The following is a 25,949-nucleotide window of genomic DNA, read 5'->3' on the forward strand; positions in this document are numbered from 1 at the left end:
TGAGAAAGAGACCTGGATCATGAGAAGCCTACAATTTTGGTTCAGCTCTTTATTACTTACCTCCATGTTGAGACAGAGAACAGAGAAGTAGAAATAGTGCTAAATCAAAGGGTGAAATTTAGGAGTAATTGTAAACTAGGTAAGATAGGGGACATATTAACAATGAATATGACCGAAACAGGGTTTCTATGGAATAACTCTTGCTTGGTCCATAAATAAATAAGCTATTTATAAATAAACTATGATTTCCTGTTTTGAATTCCATTCTTAGCTTCTAGAAATCTTAAGTAGGGCTTCGTTCTTCCCTTTGCTTTAGTGATGGAGAGCTTCATGGTTGTCCTTTTCTCCCATCCACTGGGCTAAGAGTACCAGAACTAGATAGAATGGAAATAATTTCAGAAATTAACAAAAAGTAAGGCAGTATATCTTCATTTATGTTTCCCAGTGTAGATATTTGTTATTATTTTTGCCCTCACATGTTGATATTTGGAATCCTAAAAACAATACAATTTTGTATTCTCTATTTTAGAATTCCACATGAATGGTTTACAGTGTTGGTGAAATGGTCTGTATAATACCACAAAAGGACTTCTTAAAACCAACAAACTGATATTGATCAGTGAATTTGCTTCTTCAGTGACCTCTATGGGCAGAAATCTGAGTCACGTGAACAAGGAGTGCTCAGAATTGTTGAGATCTGTAAGCTGCTTTGTGAGTACATGAGGCTGTGTACCTGTGGCTCTGTGATGGTGGTTGACCTCGGTAGTGGGAAGGTTTCGACTTTTCTTCCATTTAAGAAGATTTTTTTTAATAATTATTTTTTGCTTTACTCTGTTCACACGTGACAGCCCAAACCCAACACTTGGTTTTTCTCTTTTGACTTTACTATTCTGCCACTACCTAGGTCAACAGTCTTCCTCCCAACAGTATATATGGTTTGATCCTCATCATGTAGATACAACACAGGTCCTCAGAGATCGTGGCTCTCCAGCACGAGGACCTCCGTCATCCGCTTTGACTGTCCTGCCTGTGCTGGGGCTCTGGCCAGGTCCTGTCACCCCTAAGGTGTCCCTAGGCCAGAAACACCAAGCAGGCTACATGTTACGTGCCAGCTCTAAATAAACGTGGGGATGCTTAGAGCCTAGGGTTGAGGGTAGTGAGGCAGGCTGTGTCTGGGGTTTTTCACAGCATCCATTACAAAGGGATGCTGTGCTTGATTAACGAAGAAGTCTGCCACGGGCAGCGATGCCCTCAAGAAGTCTGCCACGGGCAGCAATGCCCTCTAGACCTGTCTGGAATGGGGACCTTAGGGAGAGAGACTGCATGCCCGCCACAGGCTGCTCAGACTGGGACAAGGTGTGTACTGCATACTTGCCTTAGGCGGTTGTTCTGCTTCCCAGGCTGCATTGTCTCACACACCAGGTGGCTGAAGAGGCATTCTGAAGGCCATGAAGGTTTAAGTGGCTTCCCTAGGCTCTGGAAGGAAGAGAATAAGCCCCAAGCTAAAGGGTGCTTGGGAGGACGGCTCACACAGACCCCATGGGGTCTGTAAGCTCAGGCTGTGCTGGCTCCTTATCCTCTGGAGTCCCTTTCATCCAGGTAAAGGCAGCTAGCTGGATGACTGTCTGAATGAGATGCAACTTGAGGGTAAAGACACTTTTTTGTATGTGACACAGAAATAACCTTAATCTCTAAATAAACCTGTACAAAATTTCCAGTCCAAACTAAAAAGGTTTACCTTCTATGCTGCCAACAAACCAAAATGGAGTAAAACAACAGTCTTACTTTAATTGAGTTCCAGCAAGAGGGCACACTGCTTGGAAAGCATTTGTCTCAGCAGAAAACGCAAGGGTGTGTGTAATAGAATGTTTCTAGAAAATACTAAAGGCACCAAACAGAACCTTAACTTTGCCTTCCATTTCTCCTCGACGCCACTGCATACCCTGGGTGGGGAGGCTACTTCGTCCAGCTGACTGGGAATGTCAGAGTGCTCCGTAAGGGTGTCCAAGTGTCTGTTGAAGTCCTCCACTCTCTGCTTGTGGGTTTTGGATGCTTTCTTTAGGATCCTTTCCATTTGCCGCTTCTCCTGCATCTTCTTGAAGGCCACCTGGGCCAGGGTTCACTTGTCCAGGCCGCGCCGCTTCTCATCCTCGTTCTTTTTGCTTGTTCCCATAGTTTCCAGGAGTTTCGCCTTGTCTTTGTCCTTCTTTTTCTTCTTCTGCATGGTCACACCGGGCTCTGAAACACCTTTTAGTTTCAGGGGCCCCTTCTGAACCTGCTCGTAGGCCGCCATGATGCCGCTTCCATTTAAGAAGATTTAAATAAAGACACGTGGAACATTGGCTAATAGTGTATACAACAAATCTGGAATGAAATAATGGGAAATTTCATACCTTGCATTTTGTTTTTGAGTAAAAGTCACATAGACTAAGAGTCACATTTATCTGAAGGGTGTCTTCTTATCAAATAATTTGAATTTGCTGTGGTCAGTGTCTATGGAAGTCTTCATGGGATCATGGATTACACAGGACTGGAAGGGACTTTAAGAAATAAAGTAGGTATTGTACTGGAATTAAAAGAAAAGGAGTTAAGAGTTAACGGGGTACGATAAGGGTCTGATTTTCATCTAGATTTCATCTTCCACTCCAGAAAGTCCAAAGCCAAAGTGGCAAAAGTAACTGAGTAAAGCACACATGTGGGGAATGCCTTTGCTCAATTTTTCCCTTGTTTTTTAGGAAGACCAAAATGATCTTTTGTACTGCAAGGTACTGACACTTGATATAGATGAAAATCTACATAAACCAACATATCTGTCTGCAACAGGTAGGTACTATTTAAATGCCTTTTAGGGAGAAGGGATAAGGTCTGAAGCTTGGCCGTGTCTTTAGCTTCTTTCCCAATATCTAGGCTTTGCCATCCAGGAAAAATCCAGAGCAGTGTACTAAATCAAAGTAATTGATTGCTTTACTGAGTGATAACTTGACAGTTTAGAGAGTTGGACTTCTGTGGTTATTGTTTGTATAAATAATGTGTTTTATGAACCATAGTGATATGTGATAAAATCTCATAAACACCTATAGATGTACTCAAATCACCTTAGATTAGGTAGTGGACTTTTAATAAAACTTCTGCACATTTGCTTGTAGATTTCCTGGTTGATTTCTTAGAATCCTGGCAGCTTCTGAGCAACAGTTTTTTTCTAAGACTCTGAGGCAGTAGTTATATCGTTTAACAATCCAATCAGTAGTTTTATCCTTATTCTGGATACACTTCTATTATAAACAGTTGATGGAAATACACACACACACAAACGTGTGTGTGTGCATATACACACACACAGGTCCGTACATAAAAGCCATTATCCCTCATAAGTTTTTCATCTATATTCATAAGCCAAAACTGAGTACTATTGAGGAGCATATGGTTCTCTAAAAATCTATTAAGGAAAAATTTGGATTTAAGGGAAATAATTATCCATTAAATTCTCAAAACATTCTTGGAGCACCTGGGTGGCTCAGTTGATCAAGTGTCTGACTCTTGATATCAGCTCAAATCATGATCTTAGGGTCATGAGTTCAGGTTCTTCATTGGGCTCCATATAAATAATAATAAATATTATTAAAATAATAATAATAAAATAAAAGGAAATTCTTAGAACATTTTCAATCTAGATTTTACCCTTAAGTGGAAAGAATGGAGAAATTTAATATGCCCAATTTTTATCGTTGTTTTTCCTCTGTTCTGTGCAAGAAAAACCAATAGAATTAATGTGGTATTGGTGTTATTTTCTTATTCTAGTTAGCTTACTTTAATAATATCACTTAATATTCTTTTCTTTTATACTAAGTTTCTGAGTTGTTCATGTACAATGAATGTATCTGTGTTGTGATTTCCTAGATTCTTCATGGAATGTGCTATTTTATTTCTGGATATCTGATCATATTTAAATGCCTTAAACTTTCCTGGTCAAAGAGTAACTTCTTTTCCCTTTAATATTCTGCAGAGGAATTAAGCAGATTCTTACAGGTTGAAATGTTTAAATATGTCTTCAGAACACTCATGGGAGAAACAGTAGCTCTGTCACATTTTTAGCAGCAAAACACTTAAAAGAAGTAGCTGTCCAACAAAACTAAAACTGCTTGTGAAGTCCACTAGAGATAATCCCATCCTAAATTACTTGGCTGCATTAGTACATTCGTATAAAAAAGAGCAAAAAATAACAGGAAGGTAAGATAGTTGTGTCTGAAACACTTGAGGTACTGATATATATTAACAGACATCAGTTTCTAACTTGTGCTTTCAAATTATGAAAGGAAATTTGTTTGAGATGCTTTCTATCTCATTTTTGGAAAATTTAAGATAATTTTAGAATAGGTTAGATTTAGAATAGGTTTTTTTTCTTAGTTTGAAGAAATAGTTGAGAAAGTAAATAGGAATTGTGTGCCATGGCCTCTCCTCCATCAACTGGATCTCAGAAACAGCGTTCTGCTCTTCCTCTTGGCTTACAGAAACCAAGTTTCTGTACTTCTGCTGCTAGGTGGACACTGTGGGTGGACGGGGAGGGACAGAAGGAATAGAATACACAGACTTCTCTTTCCATTTCAGTTTTCTATCATCTATCGGCTATGAATGACCAAGCCTTGTTTCTGCCCACTTGCAGCCCCCTGAAATGAAGCTGTAAGAGATCACCACCCCCTAGCCCCCGCCAACATTCACAAATTGATAGCTTCTGGGTCACATTAGAATGTTTTAATTTTTTTTAATTCAACTTTGCTTTTTTTGTTCTTTGCTTCTTTTAAAGTAAACTTTGTATTCAAGTACTCGTCATACTTGAATACAGAATGATACACAAATCAAAGTGTATTATATTAATTGAAACTGATCACATCATGGGGAAAGTTGGCTGGGGCCTGAGTGGCAGTTATAAATTCCAACTGCTTGAGTCCTTGATGAACATTGGTTTACTGAAAGGTGTTAGGACCAGGTTTTGCCAAATTCTAGAACTATTCTCAGATTGTGGTATGTGCCTTTATTCTGTAATTACATTTAGGCTGCTTCAAATCTTTATTACTCCAGTATTCAAGTTGTATAGTCACAGAATCTCCCAGTTACTATTTCCTGCAAATTAATTGGCTACCTTCAAAGGCTGATGAACAGGATACCTCTTATTGATTGTAGTATTGAGTATTGTGTGACTACTGAGTAATAGCTCCTGCACCCCTCCCCACTTCTTTCTAATGCTGATTTTCATTCAGGTAATTTAATCTCTTTCACATGACCATATGCTTTCCTAATCCAATTACGGTAATCTTTTTTAAAAAATTGTATTTAAGTTCTAGTTAACATACATTTGCAATATTGGTTTCAGGAGTAGAATTCAGTAATTCATCACTTACATACAACACCCAGTGCTCATCCTGACAAGTGTCCTCACCACCCATCTAGCCCATCCCCTGCTCATATCCCTCCAGCAACCCTCAGTTTGTTCTCTGTCCTTAAGTCTCTTATGGTTTGTTTCCTTCTCTCTTTTTTCCCCTTTTCCCCCACTTTCCCATATGTTCATCTGTTTTGTTTCTTAAATTCCACATATGAGTGTGAAATCATATGGTATTTGTCTTTTTCTTACTGACTTATTTCACTTAGTGTAATGTGCTCTAGCTCCATCCACATTGCTGCAAATGGCAAGATTTCATTCTGAGTAATACTCCATTGTATATAAAAGAATGCGTATTCTACTTTGGGATGAAATGTCCTGAATATACCTGTTAAGTCCATCCGGTCGAGTCTATCATTCAAACACTTGTTACTGTCTTTGTTTTAAAATCTAGTTTGATATAAGTTTGGCAACTTTGGCTTTGTTTTGCCATCCATTAGCATGATAAATGGTGCTCCATCTCCTTAGTCTCAATATGAGTGTGTCTTTAGGTCTAAAATGAGTCTCTTGTAGGCAGCATATAGATGTGCCTTTTTTTTTTTTTAAATGTATTCTGATACCCTATGTCTTATGATTGGAAATTTAGTCTACATACATTCAGATTGCTTATTGAAAGATATGAATTTCATGCCACTGTGTTACCTGTAAAGTCGGTGTTTCTGGTGATGTTCCTTTCTAGTCTTTGTTGCTTTTTTTTTTTAAGATATTTTATTTATTATTCAGAGAGAGAGAGAGAGAGAGAGAGAGGCAGGCAGAGACACAGGCAGAGGGAGATGCAGGCTCCATGCAGGGAGCCCGACGTGGGACTTGATCCTGGATCTCCAGGATCACACCCCGGGCTGCAGGCGGTGCTAAACAGCTGGGCCACCAGGGCTGCCCGTCTTTCTTGCTTTTGATCTTTTTTTCTCCCACTCAGTTCCTCTTAATACTTCTTGCAGGGCTGGCTTAGTGGTCTATGAACTCCTTTGGTTTTTGTTTGTCTGGGACACTCTTTATCTCTCCTCCTATTCTGATGACAGCCTTGCTGGATAAAGTATTCTTGGCTGCATATTTTCCCCATTCAACACAATTATGGTAATCTCATTCTTCTTGGATGCTCATATTTTAGGAACAGGTATGATGCATTTCTGGTCAATGAGCTAGGAAGTGGAATATTCTGGGAGCTCAGGGAAAAACTTTGTCAAAATTTAAAAAAGACAAAAAGACAGCATTTTTACTGGATATCATTTTGTCACATATGGTGTAAGGTAGTTAACATAAGGATAAGCCTATATCCTGAATAATGCAATATAGAAAAATGGAAAGATCCTTGATGATGATGTTGAGGCACTGAATTAAGCAACCCTGTAGCTGCCCTACTGCAGAATTTTTCATATGAAATGATAAATTTCTTAGGACGTCAGCTAGTTAGGCCAGGGTTTTCTGTTTCTTGTAGCTGAAATCTTCCTAATTAATACACTAGGGGAACTACTTCATTAGTGAATGATTTACAATTAAAAGATTTATCAGGTTATATAGAAAGGTTTTTATCTCAGCCTGTCTTGCAGAATAAATTATCCTAGAAAGGAGAGGGAAAATTGGATGATGGTAGAAAGATAAAACAGAGTAAGGTTAAACAACAAAAACGATGTGATAGTAGCTGAGACCAGGAGTCAGAATCTATTCTAACACAGTCATTTACATTTTATATATATATATATATATATATATATATATATATATATATATATATAGTGCATATATATATATCATAAGTGTATGTGTATATGTAAATGTTTCCTCTAAGATTGTGCAGATAGTTCATATAGTTTGTGCTTCTGATGAATCTCGAGTGCTTTCATGTTTCTTAAATTGCTAAACCTAAATTATTAATGTTGTGTTTACTCAACAAAGTCCTCTTATCTACCCATTTATTGAGCTTAGCTTCAATAAACTTTGAACATAAATTAAAGGTTTCTGTGAACTAAGTTTCTCTTCTGAAACTGATGTATCATCTCAGTATAAGCAGGAACAAAGAATACTGGCTTAAATAAAAGGCAGGTGGGGATCCCCTCCTCTAGCCACCTCCCACCAATGTGTCTCGTAGCCCTGAGAGTGGGGCAAAGCTCTTTTTTTCTGGAGGGAGAACCCTCTCTGGCAGTTCCTCCTCAGTTGTTTGTGATCCACTAGCCTCTGGAAGGGGAAGAGCAAGATGTGCAGACTTCCTATGTTACTTTCCAAGAGCTTCAACCTACTTGAAGAGTCAAGGAGAAGGATATTGTGGATCAAATAGACACAAATCCTGACTATATATTTAGAAATGCTCAGCATAGTTGGTTTGAATTTAGAGGCAAAGAGTTTTTCATTGTGATCAGTTTCCTATTCCTTTGGAGGCAGGTATCGTATCTGTCCACCTGTCTGTCTATCCACCTATAGCTTCCTAGTTCAGCCTCTCTGGTATGTTCTATTCTGCCAATGAAAAGGAAACAGTTACACCATCACATCATTTGACAGGAACGTTATATTACATGTTAGAAATCATAAAGAAGGGACAGAAATTTTTTTAGGATAAGTTAAATAAGTAGAAGATAACTTCTCTAAAGTCACATATGCCAGAAAATACACATAGGTGTTTAGAGTCCTGGGGAGAGTATAGGAGGAGCGGTAACATGTTGGCTAAACAGTGATGTGACATTAGCCTAGACCAAGACTGCTGACTCTGATCTACAGGCCAGATCCTACCTGCTGCCTGGTTTATTTTTTTTTTAAAGATTTTATTTGTTTGTTTGTTTGTTTGTTTGTTTGTTTGTTTATGACATAGAGAGGCAGAGACACAGGCAGAGGGAGAAGCAGGCCCCATGCAGGGAGCCTGACGTGGGACTTGATCCCGGGTCTTCAGGATCAAGCCCCGGGTTGAAGGTGGCACTAAACCGCTGAGCCACCCGGGCTGCCCTGCTGCCTGTTTTTGTATGGTACACAAGCTAAGGGAAGGTTTCAACATTTTTTAATGGTTGAAAAAAATTAAAAGAATATTTTGTGATACATGAAAATTGTATAAAATTGAAACTTCAGGTTCCATACATGGTTTTATTGGCGTGGAACCATGCCCTTTATTTATATATTTTTTTGTGGCTGCTTTTGAGATAGGAAAGCAGAGTTGAACAGATATAATAGTCCTGCAACAAAGGCATAAATATTTACTGTCTAGCCCTTTACAGAAAGTTTGCTAACCTCTGACCTAGACCACTGCTTCTCAACCCTTAATATGTTTGTAAATCATTTGAAGATTTTGTGAAAATATATAGTTTCTGATTCAGTAGGTCAAGGGAGCCTAAGTGTATTTCTTTTTTTTTTTTTTTTAAGATTTTATTTATACATGAGAGACACACAGAGAGAGAGAGAGACACACAGGCAGAGGGAGAAGCAGGCTCCATGCAGGGAGCCCGATGTGGGAATCAATCCCCGGCCTCCAGGATCATGCCCTAGGAGGAAGGCAGGCGCTAAACCACTAAGCCACCCAGGGATCCCAGTGTCTGTATTTTCTAATGAGCTGAGGACCACGCAGTAAGTGGCGAAGCTCTAGTGCAGGATTAACACACTTACTGTTTAAAGAGCCAAGTAATAAATGGTTCAGAATCTGCAGCCTATCCAGTCCTTTTTTTACAGCTATGTACATCTGCTGGGTAACGTAGACATAGACAACGTATAAAAGAACAGGAGTGGCTGTGTTCCAATAAACATTTGCAGAAGTAGGCTTTGGGCTAGAATTGGCACGAAGATTTACTTTAGCATTCACTGGCCTCAGCTGTTTAGTGTGGGTGTCCGTTAAGTAATAGACACAGTCCTACCCTCAACTTGCTTACTAGATTTATAACATATTCCAGTAATGATGATAAAGACAGTTAACTTGTATTGGGTAATTATCATATGCCAGGCTCTATGTGAAGCACTATGAGCCATCTCTTATTTAATTACCACAACAAATCCTAGGAAGCAGATACCATCATTATCCTTGCTTACAGATGAGAATACTGAGCTTCAGAAAAAAAAAAAAAAGAAAGAAAAAAGAAAAAAAACTTAAAGCTGCCAACAGCAAATCAGTGGTGGGCCTAGGGTAAGGCATAACTCATGATTATTGAATGACTGTTGGATTATTAGATGATTGGATCAAATGTGTGCACTCATAGGAGTTCCAGAAGCTGGAGAACCAGACTGTGACTACACTGGCTTCCTTCATTGTGAGGCCTGGTACTCGAGGACCTGAACAGTAAAAGATACGACATCTCTTTAGAGGCAACATTAAATGTAGGTGTCAGACACTGGATGTTTGACTCAGGCCAGAGCTTTCTTTTTCATGAAAGATTTAGTACCTTCACTGCATGTTTTTGAAGTTAAAGCTCATAGATATCTCAGAAAGCACATTTTTCATAGTTTTGGGTTTTCCATGCTCCAAAATGAAATTGCTTTACTTTATAATAACATGTTATTTTAGGCACCAAATAAGTATGGCATTTTGCCTTCCTTGTGTACTTTGGGATTTTCAATCATACAATAAATGTCCCTTCTAACCACAGTGACTGAAATTACATTTCTGCTTCCAATTTCTAGATTTTTTTCCCCTTCCTTCTTAGCTGCAATTACTAACGTAGAGAGTAGACCTTGATTCTGGCCTAGAATATAAGATTACTTTTATCTGTCTTTACACTGTTATTTTCATGTAAATGAATGTTTTTAGGTAAGATGCCTACAACTACATTATAATAAATTAATAGGTCCCTGAGAGCAAACATGTTGTTAATAAAAATGCTTTGGAAAAAAACTTTATGGAGTCTCAGACACAATGTCCTTGGACTATAGATATCATATAAAGATGAATAAGTATGCCATTTTAAATAAACCACCTGTTGAAAAACTTTTATGTCATTGCTTTGATGAATAATAATAGGTTCCATTTTATGAGCAGTCAGTGTAGGTACAGGGCAAGGAGGAATATGTCAACATTTTCTAAGTCTTAAGAATCAATAATCTTGAGACGCCTAGGTGGCTCAGCGGTTTGGTGCCTGCCTTTAGCCCAGGGCATGATTCTGGAGACCCGGTATCGAGTCCCACATCGGGCTCCCTGCATGGAGCCTGCTTCTCCCTCTGCCTGTGTCTCTGCCTCAGAGAGACACACACAGAGAGAGAGAGAGAGAGGCAGAGACACAGGCAGAGGGAGAAGCAGGCTTCTTATGGGGAACCTGATGTGGAACTCCATCCTAGGACTCCAGGATCATGACCTGATCCAAAGTCAGACACTCAACTACTGAACCACCCAGATGTCCCTCATCTATTTATTACGTTGTAACTCCTTTAGGTTAAGTTCGTCCAAGTGTTACTGGAGGTATAGCCACACTTCTACAGCTCAGCTTATTCAACTAAAGCCTGGTTATTGTAAAAAAATCTATTATTTCTTAAAAATAGCTTAATTGATTACTGGGTTAATATAATAACATTTTACATTAATTTGAAAGCAAGGCATTATTTAAGGGTCCCAAGTTGTCTTTGTGTGGGACAGAGGGAACCAAAACTGTGTCTCCCTGTTACTTATGGCCCTCATGAGAAAAGCTGCCCAAACCATCATGAATATCCAGCAGGATATTTATGGGATTTCTAAAAAGATGTAAGTTACTGGAGGAAAGTTTATTAAAACAAGCTGCATTTCTCTTCAGTGAATTTTTTCTTATTTTGAGGAATTATTTTATGCAGGTATCTGGTGCCACCACAGACCATGCATTGTGACTTGCTCATCTTTAGTGACTTTTGGCTTGTCTCTGTGTACTTGGCTGCTTTCCCCAAGTGTTGGCCAGGGCCTTCTGATATAACTGCCATTAATCAGGCAAAAGCAAATATAAACAATGTGAATCTTTTTCCGCTTTTAGCCCATAAGTTAAAAGTTTAATATCATAAATTTGGAGAAAATTAGACATAAACTGACATATTTATATACATGCTATATCTCACTAAATGAAAATTAGGCTAGAAATTCTTTTTTAAAAAGAATTCTTTTGAATTGATTGTATCTTGCACAATGAAAGCTTGAAGTGACCTGAAAATGGCCTACATTCTTTCCCTAGTGTTCTTGTAGGCACCTGAACACACAAAAAAACAAACCCTTGATTGTATGGAAATGTTATGTCTTCTTGCGTTTGATTTTCAACTTGATACTTTGCATCATTGCAAGATTAAAATATTTCCTGGAATATTGATTTAGAATGTTGAGCACTAAATTAGAATTCAGTTTTAAGATTTGAAACACATAGTGCAATTAAGGGGTTTAAAATTCTTGTACTTCATCTCTTGTAAGAGACCATTCTTTTATAAATTAGAGTGTTTTGTAAAATAGCAGCCAAAGGACATGGAGATGGAAGAGGAAAATAGAAAAACAGGAAGAATTATCCTTCTTTGTTCAGTTCAAAAACACACCCAAGAAGAATATTAAGTATAAATAGTGAGGGAAAAGGCTGACTGTGCCAACTTACTAGCATTGATTAAGCAGTGCAAAATGTGTTGATATAGTGATTTTCAGATTACTGATAAAATATATAACGCGACAGGAGGAAAAAACCCACAGCTGTATTCTCAGTATCTAAACTATTGCTGCCAACATGAAGAAAGATTGTGCGTCATATAATATTCTGCTGGATTTAACTGTTGTTTAGGTCTGTGGGGATATATCGATACTCAGAACTAGTGTGCCAGTATGTCAAGGTAAGATCAACTGTGAAGGGCTTCTTCCTTTACTTAATTAAACTCCTGGAATCTAACAGGGAACCAACCTGGAATCAGATGGCTGTGTGAGATTTCCAATGCCTTTTTCATAGTGAAGAATCCAAACACATCCAGAGAGTGATTATATAAATATGCAGTTCATATAGGTATATGGTCTACCCAGAGTTTCCTAGCAGTTTAAAAATGGTTCCGTAGATACGAGGGATAGACCTAGAGTCTAGAACTAGAACTAAAGCTGGAGCTGGAGTGCTTTCCAAGACCACCACCAGTTCTTCCATCCCTAGGAAAAAGGACAGAAAGGGGTGGTTCTCCTTGGCCCATTCAGAGATTTACCTGATTAGGATTCAGTCTGGACTAGACCACCTCATACTTTGACACTCTGAAGTTCTAGTGTTATAATACATGGCCTCAAATTATTCAGAATCAATGGGACATGGTCAGGGAACCCTTGCATTTCTGTCCTTCCTGGTCACCTGCTGTTCATTGTAGAGAGAATTCAGCATTTGCCCAGTGCCCTTCCAGTCAAGAAAAAGTGGTGGACACAGCCAGATCCATACCAACCAGCTTATATCCTATTCTTATGGATTCTTAAATGATGACACATTGATCAAGTTCATGAATATCACTGTTGCACAGAAACAGCAATATCTTGGATATCTGGTACATTCTAAGAAAAAACATTTGTCATTTAACTTTTCAGAGTTAAAGTCACTGAAGTAGGATTTTTTAAAAAGATTTTATTTATTTATTCATAGAGACAGAGAGAGAGAGGCAGAGACACAGGCAGAGGAAGAAGCAGACATCATACAGAGAGCCTGACATGGGACTCGATCCAGGGTCTCCAGGATCACGCCCTGGGCTGCAGGAGGCACTAAACAGCTGCGCCACTGGGGCTGCCTTGAAGTAGGATTTTAATAAAGAAAATTAGTACTGTTATAACATCTACATTATACAGTTTTACAAAGATACTTGATTTCTTTAATATAAATTTTCAGAAAAATTATAAGTAATGGTGATGATGTGAATCAAAGAGGTAACAGTTCACTGATCTGGAGGGCTTGCCCTGCCTGAAATAAGAAGACTTTGTTCTTTTTCTTTTTTAAGATTCTATTTATTTATTCATGAGAGACAGGCAGAGGCTTAGGCAGAGGTAGAAGCAGGCTCCCTATGGGGAGCCCAATGTGGGACTCGATCCCAGGATCCTGGATCATGACCTGAGCCATTGAGCCACCAAGGTGCCCCTGGAAGACTTTGTTCTTATGTGTCATATGGATTGTAGACAAGTGATCTGGAGGGCTCGAGTCTGAATCTGCTGCCCTAAATTTGGTAGTGAGTTTAGAATATTTGTTTAAAGCAGTTATTTAAAATGAGACAACATTTACAAAGAGATATTAGAACTGTGGTTAAAGTTTCTGGAAAACCATGGAATAAGACAATTTAATGAACAGAATAAATAGTGGGGATTTGGAATGATCTTTTCAAATAGATAACAAGTGGCAGAGAAAAATGAGTTACCAGTTTTGCAGCTATGTGGAATGAAACCACAGTTTCTGTGATCCACATTTCATATCAGAATTGTTTAACTAGCAAAATGCTGAAATGATTAAATATAAAACCATCAAGTTAAAGCTCGAGAAAACTTTGGTCAGAGATGTTTCTGGAATGAGCCCTCAGCTTTCATAGTTGTTTCTGTTCTGTTGGTCAGTGATGAAATGTGCTCTAATCAGCCTAGTAAATTATCCACAAAGGAGGGTTTACTTTGGTGGTTTGAAGGTATCTCCTTTCAGAGCTGTGATGCACAGAGCAGCACATCCCTTAATAGCTCATTTCCTCAGGGATACTAAGCAAGAGCCATATCCAGGAAAAGAGAAAAATTTAAGATCTCTTTCCTTACTGTGAACCCTTTCCATGTTTAAACACAGATGACTCTCTTATTTGCAGTCTGGCTTAAACTGAACATTGCCACAAAGGCGCTAAATACTTTCTATGCAGAGACCCAGGGTCCATTTTTCATCAGGAAAATAAGAGCTGTCTTTACCAGCATTGTGCTTTGCCCAGATGTGAAACTGAAGCCAAAATGAATGAAACAACCTTATTTTTCCTATGACAATTTAGATGGAGAACACTGTAATAAGTTGATGTACAAAGAATATTAATATGTGTTGGTTGCCTATTAGAAACTGCCAAGAGTTCAGGTCTTATTTACTAAAGCATGGTGTCACTTTAGGTCTCAATCTGGTCCTTCCTCTGTCTTGGAAGTCCTCCCTGGCCATCACAGTAACCCAATAATGTTGGGCCTGGGAAGCTGTCTCCTCCTAAGGGTTTTAATTTTTAATTGGTGTTTATTCTAATTTCTATTGATTTGACCATTGCCTTCTGACTTTTTTGTCTTACTTCAGCAGAGTAATGTCAAATGACTATGTAAATATACATATTTCATTTATATAGTTACTTATAAAATAATGTGTTCTTCGGATGTCAAATTGCTGTATTAGCAGAGTTAACTCCTCAGAACAGGTAGGACAGCAGGAAGAGACTAGAGTGAATGGAGAAATTCACTAACTTACTCTGTCTGAGTAAAATGAATATATATCTTTGAAGGACATAATTTCCAACTTTAAAAACAGAGAAGCCTAATCTAATGTGATTTGACTGGCCCATATTTTTTTTTTTTTTTTTTTATGATAGTCACACAGAAAGAGAGAGGCAGAGACATAGGCAGAGGGAGAAGCAGGCTCCATGCACCAGGAGCCCGATGTGGGATTCGATCCCGAGTCTCCAGGATCGCACCCTGGGCCAAAGGCAGGCACTAAACCGCTGTGCCACCCAGGGATCCCAGGCCCATATTTTTTAAGTTTAGTAGTACCAATTCCTGAAATTTTGAAATTATTAATACAAAAAATAAACATAAAATATTTTAGAAGGCTTTTTGGTCAAAGTTGTATTATATAATAGGCTTTATTTTCCTTGGCATATTATGAAAAAGTCAAAGAATAGCTCTGACCAATGCTGTACTTATACTTACTGGTAAATATTTATTAACTAGCTCTGGAGATGGGGTTAGAGAAGTCCTGATTCATAGCATTTGACAATTAACATGATGTAAATACTCCTACATGGGGCCAGTTTCAGACTACCCCTGGGATGTCAATTGGCTTGAAAACCTCTTGAAAGTTTTTTTATTTTTTTAATTTTTTTTATTTATTCATGAGAGAGAGAGAGAGAGAGAGAAACAGGCAGAGGGAGAAGCAGGCTTCATGCAGGGAGCCCGACATGGGACTCGATCCCGGGACTCTAGGATCACACCCTGGGCCGAAGGCGGCGCTAAACCACTGAGCCACCCGGGGCTGCCCTGAAAGTTTAATTAGTTCTTACAATGCATAATGACTCTGCTCCAGCATATTGGCCAAGGATGAATTTATACAAACCGTAAAATGATCTTCATAACTTAAGAGTTTGTCAAATCAGTTATCTAATGTGGGCGTGGAACCTTAAATATTCTGTCTTATGATCCTCCAAATACCTCTAGAAAAAAAAAGAAAACATAATAGGGATAAGAATGGGAAAATTCTACTATATTTGCTATACTTAGAATCTTACACCAATATATTGGAAAAGTGTATTAAATGGAATGAATAGTTCCTTAAGCCTTTGAGATAAATAAATGTGCCTCTAAAAATAAAGATTTTAGTATTACTTGTAGCATGTTGTTAGAAGTATAATATCAATAAATGGCCATGAATAAATGATTTACTGCCAGTCACTAAACTTTTTCCTTATATTACTTTTTAATTTATATTCTTGCATTGTGTCTTCTTTGGTATCCCCTTTCCCTCAAATCAGTTTCTATGCATCAGTGCCAATTTATTTCACCAAAACAAATATCCCTATAAAAGCTCTTTATCAGCTAGACTGTTTACAGTATATAACTAAATGATTTTATTCCCCCCTCCTTCCCACCATTCTTTAAATTAAAAGAATTAGAAGGATGTTGCTAATCCTGTGCCAGAGTTTGGAAATTATATGAAAAATAACCTCTGAATAATCCCACCTTACCTGGAAATATTAATAATTTAGGGAAAAGAGACTTAGTTGTTTAATCTGCGAGAATGAAAAGTTACAAGTTAAAGCTTCTTAACTTTATTCATTCCTTTCAGCATCTCAGGCCTGGGACTCAGAAGGTCTATGTTGATTAAAGTCATTGCTGCTTGATAATTTTTTTAATTGGCGGCTGATAAGGAGTGCTTGCACAATAAATTTATTCTAACATGGTCCTTGGGTGTGATCTTTTCTTTTTAGGAATAGCCAAGAAATAGATTTACCAAAGAACATAATCCAATAATCTTTACTGAGTTGTCACCTTTTTTTAAAAGGGCTTATATGAGCACTGGGGGTTATATGCAACTGTGAATTATTAAAAACTACATCTGAAACTAATGATGTACTATATGTTGGCAAATTGAAGTTAAGTAAAAATAGATAGATAGATAGATAGATAGATAGATAGATAGATAGATAGGCTTATATTTTTTAACTTGCCTAGTCCTCTCTCATCTGTTCTTGTTTGCTCAAATACGGAGAAGCATAATGGCAATGCTCTAGAACAATGAAGAAGAAATGAGGTTCTAGAGAGAGTGATTGGATCAGAGAAAACTTAGAAAATGATATTTCTCTTTCCTTGGCTTTAAGAGGTCTAGGTACTCAGATAGGTAAAGCAAGTGGAGGGCTTTGATTTTTTAAAATTTATTTTGTAAATCCCTGGAGACTCTCCCTTTCCCAAGAACTTAAGGCTCCAGAACGGTTGCTTTTAACCACACCATGCATGATAATTTTTCTTTCTGCCTCCAAGGAAATTCTTAATCCATGCTCTTCCTAATCCTTCTGCATTGGCTGTTTGTCAGTTGGAAACATTGACAGTTCTCATTAGTGAGTAGATATTAAAATAACACATTTGTTTTAAAAAGAAAAACAAACATATACATCTTACAAAGGTCACCAGTCACACAATGTACTGTTTGGAAATTTCCATTCACTTTTTCTATGTATGTAAAGATTAAACTCTGATTCTTTAGGGAACTGTTTTTCAAATTACCCTATTAAAATAAAGCACCTCTGTATCTGTAGCTACTTTGGTGGAAAAAAAAAAAAAAAAGCTTTTGCCTCTTGGTGGATGTTAGAAGGAGATCATGATGTACCTACAATGTAAATTTGTTAAAAAGAAAGTAGGCTAAGCTGGTATACTAAACTACTAAGTACTCTCCCTACCGTGAAACCTTTGAACCTATATTTTCTCCTGGATACAAGCTTCCTGAGAACTTTCTTATCTTTGAAGGCTCAAGGACAAGTGTAAAATGAGCTTATCCTTTTTACTTGAATTGAATATCTTGGGCACTTAAAACTATAATCTCTATAGTCTAAACTCTTCCCACCAAAACAAGCAGTAAACAAACAAACAAATTACCCCTCCAGGGAGATTACTAATCTGGTGGCTGATAGGTTATGTGATTTTGTTGCCTTTAATTTTCTTCCCAGATTTCCTTCTGTAGCATCCCTCTTTATTCTGTAAAGCCTTTTGAATTTCTGCTTCTCTCTGAAGTATCATCAATTAATGAAATATTATGTAAGTTGTTAACAATTTGATCCTCTCTACTCATATTTGCATTAAGCAACAGGATTCCTGAAGATGGGAAGACTTCCTTCTTCCTCCCTTTAAGGTATACATATAACATCAAAACTACTTGTGTCTTCCACTTCTCAACCCCCTGCTCACCGGGAATATGAGGAAAACGTAGAAAAAGGACACTCATTTCTAAGAGATTGCTAGTTCCTGATCTGAGCCTTTGCAGACTTCAAAAGAGAAAATACTGTAATTGAGAATACTCTTTTAAAGAAGAATGTCTGTTTTCTAGGCTTACCAATAATGGAGATTAAACAATAGAGAGCAAAGGTAATTCTAAGAAGAATGGTGGAATGATAGGAAACAGAAAAAAGAAAGGCAAATAAATAGTTGCCTTTGTTCTATGGATTTGCTTAAATATTTTACAGCTCTGCCCCTTGACTCCTCTCTGATGCTATCAGGGCTAGCAAAAGAGCTAGCCTAGGTAGCTATAGACAGATCAATAATTAAACTCTATTGCAAAACCTCAGAAAGTAATGGGCAGAACCAAACCAAAATTACCCAAACATTTAATCAAGTGAATTTTTCTCAATTTCTGTTCTGAGTAACTATGTCATTACTTAAACAGCGTATTTCTTTGTATCATTAGTGTATGTTTGATTGCATCTCTCCATTGACTTTAATCTTCAAATATGGTGTTTCTTTCATTTAAAAGGGTTTCACCATCAAAAGATGAATGGATAAAGAAGATGTGGTTTATGTATACAATGGAATATTCCTCAGCCATTAGAAATGACAAATACCCACCATTTGCTTCAACGTGGATGGAACTGGAGGGTATTATGCTGAGTGAAATAAGTCAATCGGAGAAGGACAAACATTATATGTTCTCATTCATTTGGGGAATATAAATAACAGTGAAAGGGAATATAAGGGAAGGGAGAAGATAAAGACTCCTAACTCTGGGAAACGAACTAGGGGTGGTGGAAGGGGAGGAGGGCGGGGGGTGGGGGTGAATGGGTGATGGGCACTGAGGTAGGCACTTGACGGGATGAGCACTGGGTGTTATTCTGTATGTTGGTAAATTGAACACCAATAAAAAATTAATTTATTTAAAAAAAATAAAAAATAAAACATTTGTAGTTCCTATTTAAAAAAAAATAAATGAAAAATAAAAATAAAAGGGTTTCAATATTCCCATCCCTTTATTTTCAACAGACTTGCTGCTGGGAGAGATGAACTGTTGCCCTAGAAACACTCAAAACATCAATTTCCCTGGAGCAATATCTCACTAATCTCAGCACTCAAATCACAATGTTTTGCTAGAGGTTGCTCAGTGAGTACTTGAGGGTTAACTAAATGACTATTAAACTTCCCAGAACAACCAAAGTAAAAGCTCCAAAGCAGCAGATCACCCATGTTGGAAGACAGCTCCTTCCATTCAGAGATCAGTTTTGTCAAGACCACCTAGAAGACACACAATTACCAATTACTGAGGGTAACTGCAGAATAGTAATCCCATAAGTACCATGGATATAACCTATATATAATTTCCCGATATTTCCTAAATGTGGCATTTGGTGAAAACATAGGTAAGTATCCATGTGTATATATATGCATGTGCTTGTGTCTGCGTGTCCTCCTTGTGTAGAATCTCTTTGATTAAAAAAAAAAAAAAAAAAAAAAAAGAATCTCTTTGATTTGCTTACCCTCTCACTTGTTGACTAAATTTCTTCTCTTGTTTATCAACTCTCTTGGTAGAAGTTTGACAATTTAGTTTATGTATCTTGAGGAATGCAGAGAGGACAGATTTAAGGACTTGAGACATATTTCTGAAGTGTTTGATTTCATCAGGACCAGAATAAGATTAGGTGTTTGACTCAGGGATTAGATCATCTTCTGACAGAAAGAAAGTGGTAAGAAAGTTATAGTTTCGAGATATGCCTGCAAACTAACCCATCTGCTCAAAAATAATAGTTTACAAACAAAAAGACATAACACTGTCAACAGTGACAGAAAATAAAAATTTGATTCATAAACCAGGAGTCAGAGATTTTGTAGGATACCAGTAAAATTCCCATGAGTTGCCAAGGGAAATGCTATTTCATCAGTTTTGAAATGACTTTCTACTAGACCATTGACAAGTACTTCCAATGCCGGCTTCCAATCTTAGTGGAACATATTACTCTTCTGTGAAGGTTTGAGGGACTGTGTACAGCATTGCTGTTAATATTCCCATTTCATGTGTGTAACTGGGGTATGAAGGGTTAGTCTGTTTCTGTGGGCTTGCAGAACTCTCTGAAGCAAGAATTTCCAGAGGAATTACAGAAGTATGATTATATTGAAGCCTATTTAAAAAACTGTATAATATTTTGAAACATAAGTTAATTGGAAATTTGGGCTGTTATCATTTATAATTTAACTTGAATGTCTGAAAATAATTCATAAGTAGCCTTTACTTTCTATAATTGAGGTTTCCATGTAAAATATGTTTATTTATAACATGCTGTACCTTATTTTTTTACATGGTTACTAACCATGTACCTTTTGAAATAGTTATGATTTTAAAAATGATAATTCTGAAAGGTCTATTTCTATGCCTAGGAAAATATTTGAATACTCTTGCTGTGTCATTTAATTTTATATTGACTCCAGCTGCTAGTTGCAATCTATTTTCTTCCAGCCAGTGGCCACCTTTTCTAAGGTGCCTTAAATCCATATTTTATTTAAAATGTATGCTTTCAAAGGTGATCATCCACTTTAAAAATAAGAAACACCAGGGATCCCTGGGTGGCGCAGTGGTTTGGTGCCTGCCTTTGGCCCAGGGCGCGATCCTGGAGACCCGGAATCGAATCCCACATCGGGCTCCCGGTGCATGGAGCCTGCTTCTCCCTCTGCCTGTGTCTCTGCCTCTCTCTCTCTCTCTCTGACTATCATAAATAAAAATAAAAAATTTAAAAAAAAATAAGAAACACCAAAAGTAAATGAGGATACTAAGTCCTTTACTCCATTGAATATTCAAGCTAGAGGGAGTGTGTGGGGTCCTGAAGTCAGGGCTCCTCATCTTCTCTTTTTTAAAGATAAGGATGCTAAGCCTAGTCAGATGGTGCAGCTTGCCAAGGCCACACAGCTAGTTAAGGAAGAGCCAGCACTGGAGCCCACATCTCTTGGCTTGCAGTTGAGACCTTCCCCACTATATTTCAAGGAGACCATATTTAGCAAAGATTAAAATGCTGAAATTTTCTCTCCACATCTGTATTTTTCAGTAAATCAATCTTGGACATGAATCATACTCACCATTTCCAGTATTTATCTGAAAAGTCCTAGAGCTCTGAACATTTTGGGGTTTGCCTTTCATTAGCTACAGTGAAAATAGTGAAAGAGCCAGTCCCACCTCCTGTCCTGAATATACTGCTCCTCTCTGATATATTGGGTTTGCAGCTGCTTTTTGAGCCTCTCTCTTGAACACCATCCTCTTTACCTTATTGAAAAGTTATTGGGAATTTGGGAATCAACTGAAATATTTCATAGTTTACAACAATGTAATTTAATGTTCTCCATTAAAAATCACAAACATAATGATACTCATTTATAGTCTGCCTTCCCTCTGGCTATTAATAATTTAAATAATGTTAAGATAGTGTTTCAAAGGAATATTTCCATTTTCACCATATGTGATATTTAACATCTTAATGCATAGAAATAAATGCTTAGGGGGATCCCTGGGTGACTCAGCGGTTGAGCGTCTGCCTTCAGCCCAGGGTATGATCCTGGAGACCTGGGATCGAGTCCTGCGTCGGGCTTCCTGCGTGGAGCCTGCTTCTGCCTCTGTCTGTGTCTCCACCTCTGTCTCCCTCTCTGTCTCTCATGAATAAATAAATTTAAAAAGAAAGAAATGCTTGATTCAAGGAATTTTGCTTTTTCAACCAGTAGGAAGTGCATGAACTGAAGTATTTGTATCTGCTTTACTTCCCTTGAGGACCAGAATAATAGTAATCACATTTTTCCTGAGTGCTTACAAGCTGCCAGGTTTGGGAATAAACACTTTATGTGCATCATCTTATTGAATTCTTATGGCTCCCCTGTGAGATGGTTATTATGGACTCTATTTTAGAGATGAAGTAACTGAGGCTAAGGGATTAAGATCACAAAGTTGATAAATGGCAGAACTGTGGAAAAATCCAAGCAGTCTCAATTCAGTTCCCAGCTCTGTTGCAGAATATATAACCCTCTGGGGAGGGGACAGCTTCCTAGGCCCAACATTATTTGGTTGCCTCTGTGATCATGGAGGACCTCCGGGAGGGGGTAATGATCAGGTTGAGACTGAAGAAACATCATGGAATAGCGATTGAAAACCTGGGCTCTAGACAGTGTGTTGAGGCTGGCATCCCTGCTTTGCTACCTACCAGGCTTTAGTTACCCTGTCTGTATAATGAGGTATATATTACTACACATGTCTGTAGGTCTGCTGTGAGCACAGGACAAGGTAATTCATGGAAAATATTCTACACAATGCTGAGCATGTAATATACACTCAGAAAAGCTTAGCTATACTTGACTGATAACAAAGAAAAATTCCTATCCCATTGTTCATATCTCCAAACCATAAAAATACCCCATGAAAAAGGAAGATCTGAAGAGTGTCTGGGGGCTCCGGGTGAGAGCTTTCATTCTTCTTTGAATAGCTCAGATGTCATTAAGCCTTGCTCACAAGAAAGTAAAGCAGCCAGGCAGCAGTTATGATATGATAACACGTGAAAACAAGACAAAACATCAACCAGACATAGCCCTAACCTTGGAAAAGTCAAAGAAGAGACTATGTAGCAAGGGATACTGTGAACAGAGGTGCACACGGGTATTACAAAGTGCACTGTTCTTGGGAGTGAGGCATGGGATCTTGGGTAGAGACTAAGGAAGTACTATATGATAGCATCCTGGAGATGATAAAGCACTTGTTATGTGAAACACATGAGGCAGACCTGTTGTTGAGTCAAAGAAGCTGTTCTCTGCACCTAGGATATTTAATATGGCAAAATTTCTGGGATAGGAGTTGCAAAATAAATGCACAGATCTTTCCTAGCACCAGTGAAGGTTTTTGGCTAAAGCATAGAATGGGATGGGAGTGGTTGGGCAGAGTAGAAACCTAGTGTGAAGATCCTAAAGAAGTTTTAGGTATGGTTTAGAGTCAAGGTAATTAGCAAACTACCAGAGGTTTAAAGAAGAAGAGTTTATGTTCTGTGTTTCTCTTTCTCCCTCTTTCCCTCTGTCACTCCCTCCCTCTACCCCACCACACTTCCTGGATTCTCTATCTGGAATACCTCTCTATCCCTCCTCTCCCCATTCCCCTCCTGTTTGCTTAAACTAACTCCTGCAGTCTTCAGGTCTCAGTTTTAGGTCTTTCTTAAAAAGCCATCCCTGACCATAGACTGGGTTAGGTCTTTTCCTGCGTGTACTACTAATATCCTCCTCTTACCCCTGTGAAGTTTGTTTTCTTTATGTAGTGCTTTGTAACAAATCACTACAAATGTAGCAGCTTAAAACAACAAAATTTCTTTTCTCACAGTTTTCGTGCCTTAGGTATCCTGGACACTCTGCTCAGGAACTAAGGCTAAGATCAGGATGTTGACCAGCTGTGTCTTCATCTGGAGATTTGACCGCGGAAAATTAGGCTTCCAGGCATCCTTAGTTTGTTGGAAGAATTTGTTTCCTTGCAGCTGTAGAACTGAGGTTCCTATTTCTTTAATAGCTGTAGGCTGGGACCTACTCTCAACTCATCCTTACCACATGGCCCTCTCTACAGCATGGTAGTTTGGCACTTCAGGGCCAGCAGGAAATCTGCTAAAATAAGAGCTTGTGTAACATTACATAATTATGGGAGTGACTTTCCCATCATATTCACAAATTATGCCCATACTTAAGCGGGAGGGGATGGGATCATACTGTGTGTGTACCAAGGGTAGGGGATCTAGGGAGTCATCTCAAAATTCTGCCATTTTTGCTTTATGACTGAGACATCAGTCATCTCAAAATATCCTTTATCACATTGCATTATAATTGCCAAATTGCTGAGATCCCAGAAGGACTATCTCTTGGTGGACCTGGCTTGTGCTTTGCATAGTGCTTGGCAGATATTGGACTCTCAATAGATACTTGCTAAGTCACTTAATAAATGTTGACAGTTGAGTTTGGTGCTTGGCAGATATTGGACTCTCAATAGATACTTGCTAAGTCACTTAATAAATGTTGACAGTTGAGTTTGGGTGATAGCATGTGCCAAAAGAGAAAAAAATCTTAATAACCAATACTTTCAGTAGAGTCTTAGTGAAAAAATGTTTCTGAATGGCAATGAAAGAGAAATTTTGAACTAAATCTGGAATCTACAGAATCTATTAATGAGGTGTTAGGGAGCAAGAATTTTCTGTTCCCTAGAAGGTCATTCTAGGTGGGCTAAAATCAAATTGACATGAGACAGATTAATAAGAAGAAAATAAAAATTAATTTCCTATGTATGGAGAATCCACACACTCGGAAATACCAAAGATAGTCAAACCAAGGGAGGTATATATATGTCATTCTGAACTAAGAAAAAAGAAATAGGGATCTGGTATTTCAAAGGGAAAGAATGCAATTCTCAGGAAGACATAAAAGAATTAATGTTTGGTAAACTGTTGTTTACCACTCAGAAACAGTGGGACAGAAAGGACTTTGATCAATCAGGCCCTGCTATGTTCTTTCCTGTCTACGGTATCTAGTTTGTAGTGTACTGTAGTTAGCTCTGATGATAGCTCTCTTCCTGGAGCAAGTTGTCTATCTAAACTATTTTTAGTCAGTTGTGGGGGAGATGAACTTTTCCTGAATCTTCTAAGTTTTGATTACTTTTTAACTCAAAGTAGCTGTCCATCCTGGGGTGGTCTCCCTTTTGGCCCCTAAGAGGATGGTACCAGCATTGTGGTGATGGGGAAACCTGACACTGTATTTTTGGAGGTGGTGATTGAGTGATGATACTCAGTTAACACTGTTTGATTGATTGTGTTGCATGTGGTGTTGAATAAGTAAGAATGAACAGTTCCCACTAATTTGCTGAAGTGTGGAAGACCGTCCATGATAATCATTGCTTAAAAAGATATTTCAGCTTTTCCTCTGATCAAGACACAAGGATAAATACTATTGAAGAGTATCAGGGCTGAACCAAGAAAATATAGGAAATTTAAAGCAGGGAATTGGTTTACTCAGTGATGGGAATGGTGAGAAGACAAAGAAGGGATCGTTAAAATAACCAGAGATCAGTAGCCCCAGGAAGCCTCTACCATCTAGGATTCTAAAGGGAGGAGGTGATCACATAGGAGCTTGGAGGCCAAGGTTATGGAATTCATATGATAAAGGAAAACAAAACACAAAAAAGAGTCAATATTTAAAATGTTCCTACCAAGTAAGAAAAAGACAACTAACCAAATAGAAAAGTAAGCGAAAATTAGCAATTCACACAGCAAAGTAAGATAATATAGTTCAATTTTCATAAAGCAAGACATTAAACAACAGTCCTCCATGTATGATTTCTGAAATGGAGAGAAATGTGAAAAGTTGCATAAATGGCTGGCTTCTTACATTGGTTACTGGAAGGGAGGAGTCTGGAGTGTGGTATGGAGGACTAGGGAACAGGAAAATAAAAGAAAAAGGAGTACACAAGAAAAGTTTAAAGAACACATTCAGCATATACATGGTCCCATTCATGTAAAATAATTGACATATATGTCCATGTATAGGTCTGTGTATATACTACTTCCACTGCTCCCACCCAAGTCCAAACATCAGCTCTTCCCCTGGATTCCCTTTAGAATCTTCTTTCTCATTTCCCTCTTCCATGCTTGCCTTCATGCAGCACTCTGCACGCAGCCAGAGTGATTCTTTGAAAAGCTAAATCAGATCCTTCTCTGATGAGTACTGTCATGATAGTACTCTCTGAGTACATGATAGTACATGGTAGTACATGATAGTACTTTCCATCTCACTCAGAGTAGAATCTGGCCCCTGTAGCTTCTCTAACCTCAGGTCATTCTCTCCCTTCCCTCAGGACACTCCAGCTACACTTGTCTTCACTATTCCTCGGATGTGCTGAATGCCATGTCACCTCACAACTTTAGTACTTTTGCA

The 25,949-nt window shown here is 38.1% G+C and overlaps 1 pseudogene; it reads right to left on the reverse strand.

Moving 5' to 3' along the window:
• Positions 1–947: 947 nt before the first annotated feature.
• Positions 948–2,293, reverse strand: LOC140623540 (protein FAM32A-like; annotated as a pseudogene).
• Positions 2,294–25,949: the final 23,656 nt, after the last annotated feature.

The sequence above is a fragment of the Canis lupus genome, chromosome 33, assembly GCF_048164855.1.
Source record: "Canis lupus baileyi chromosome 33, mCanLup2.hap1, whole genome shotgun sequence".
Lineage (NCBI taxonomy): Eukaryota > Metazoa > Chordata > Mammalia > Carnivora > Canidae > Canis > Canis lupus.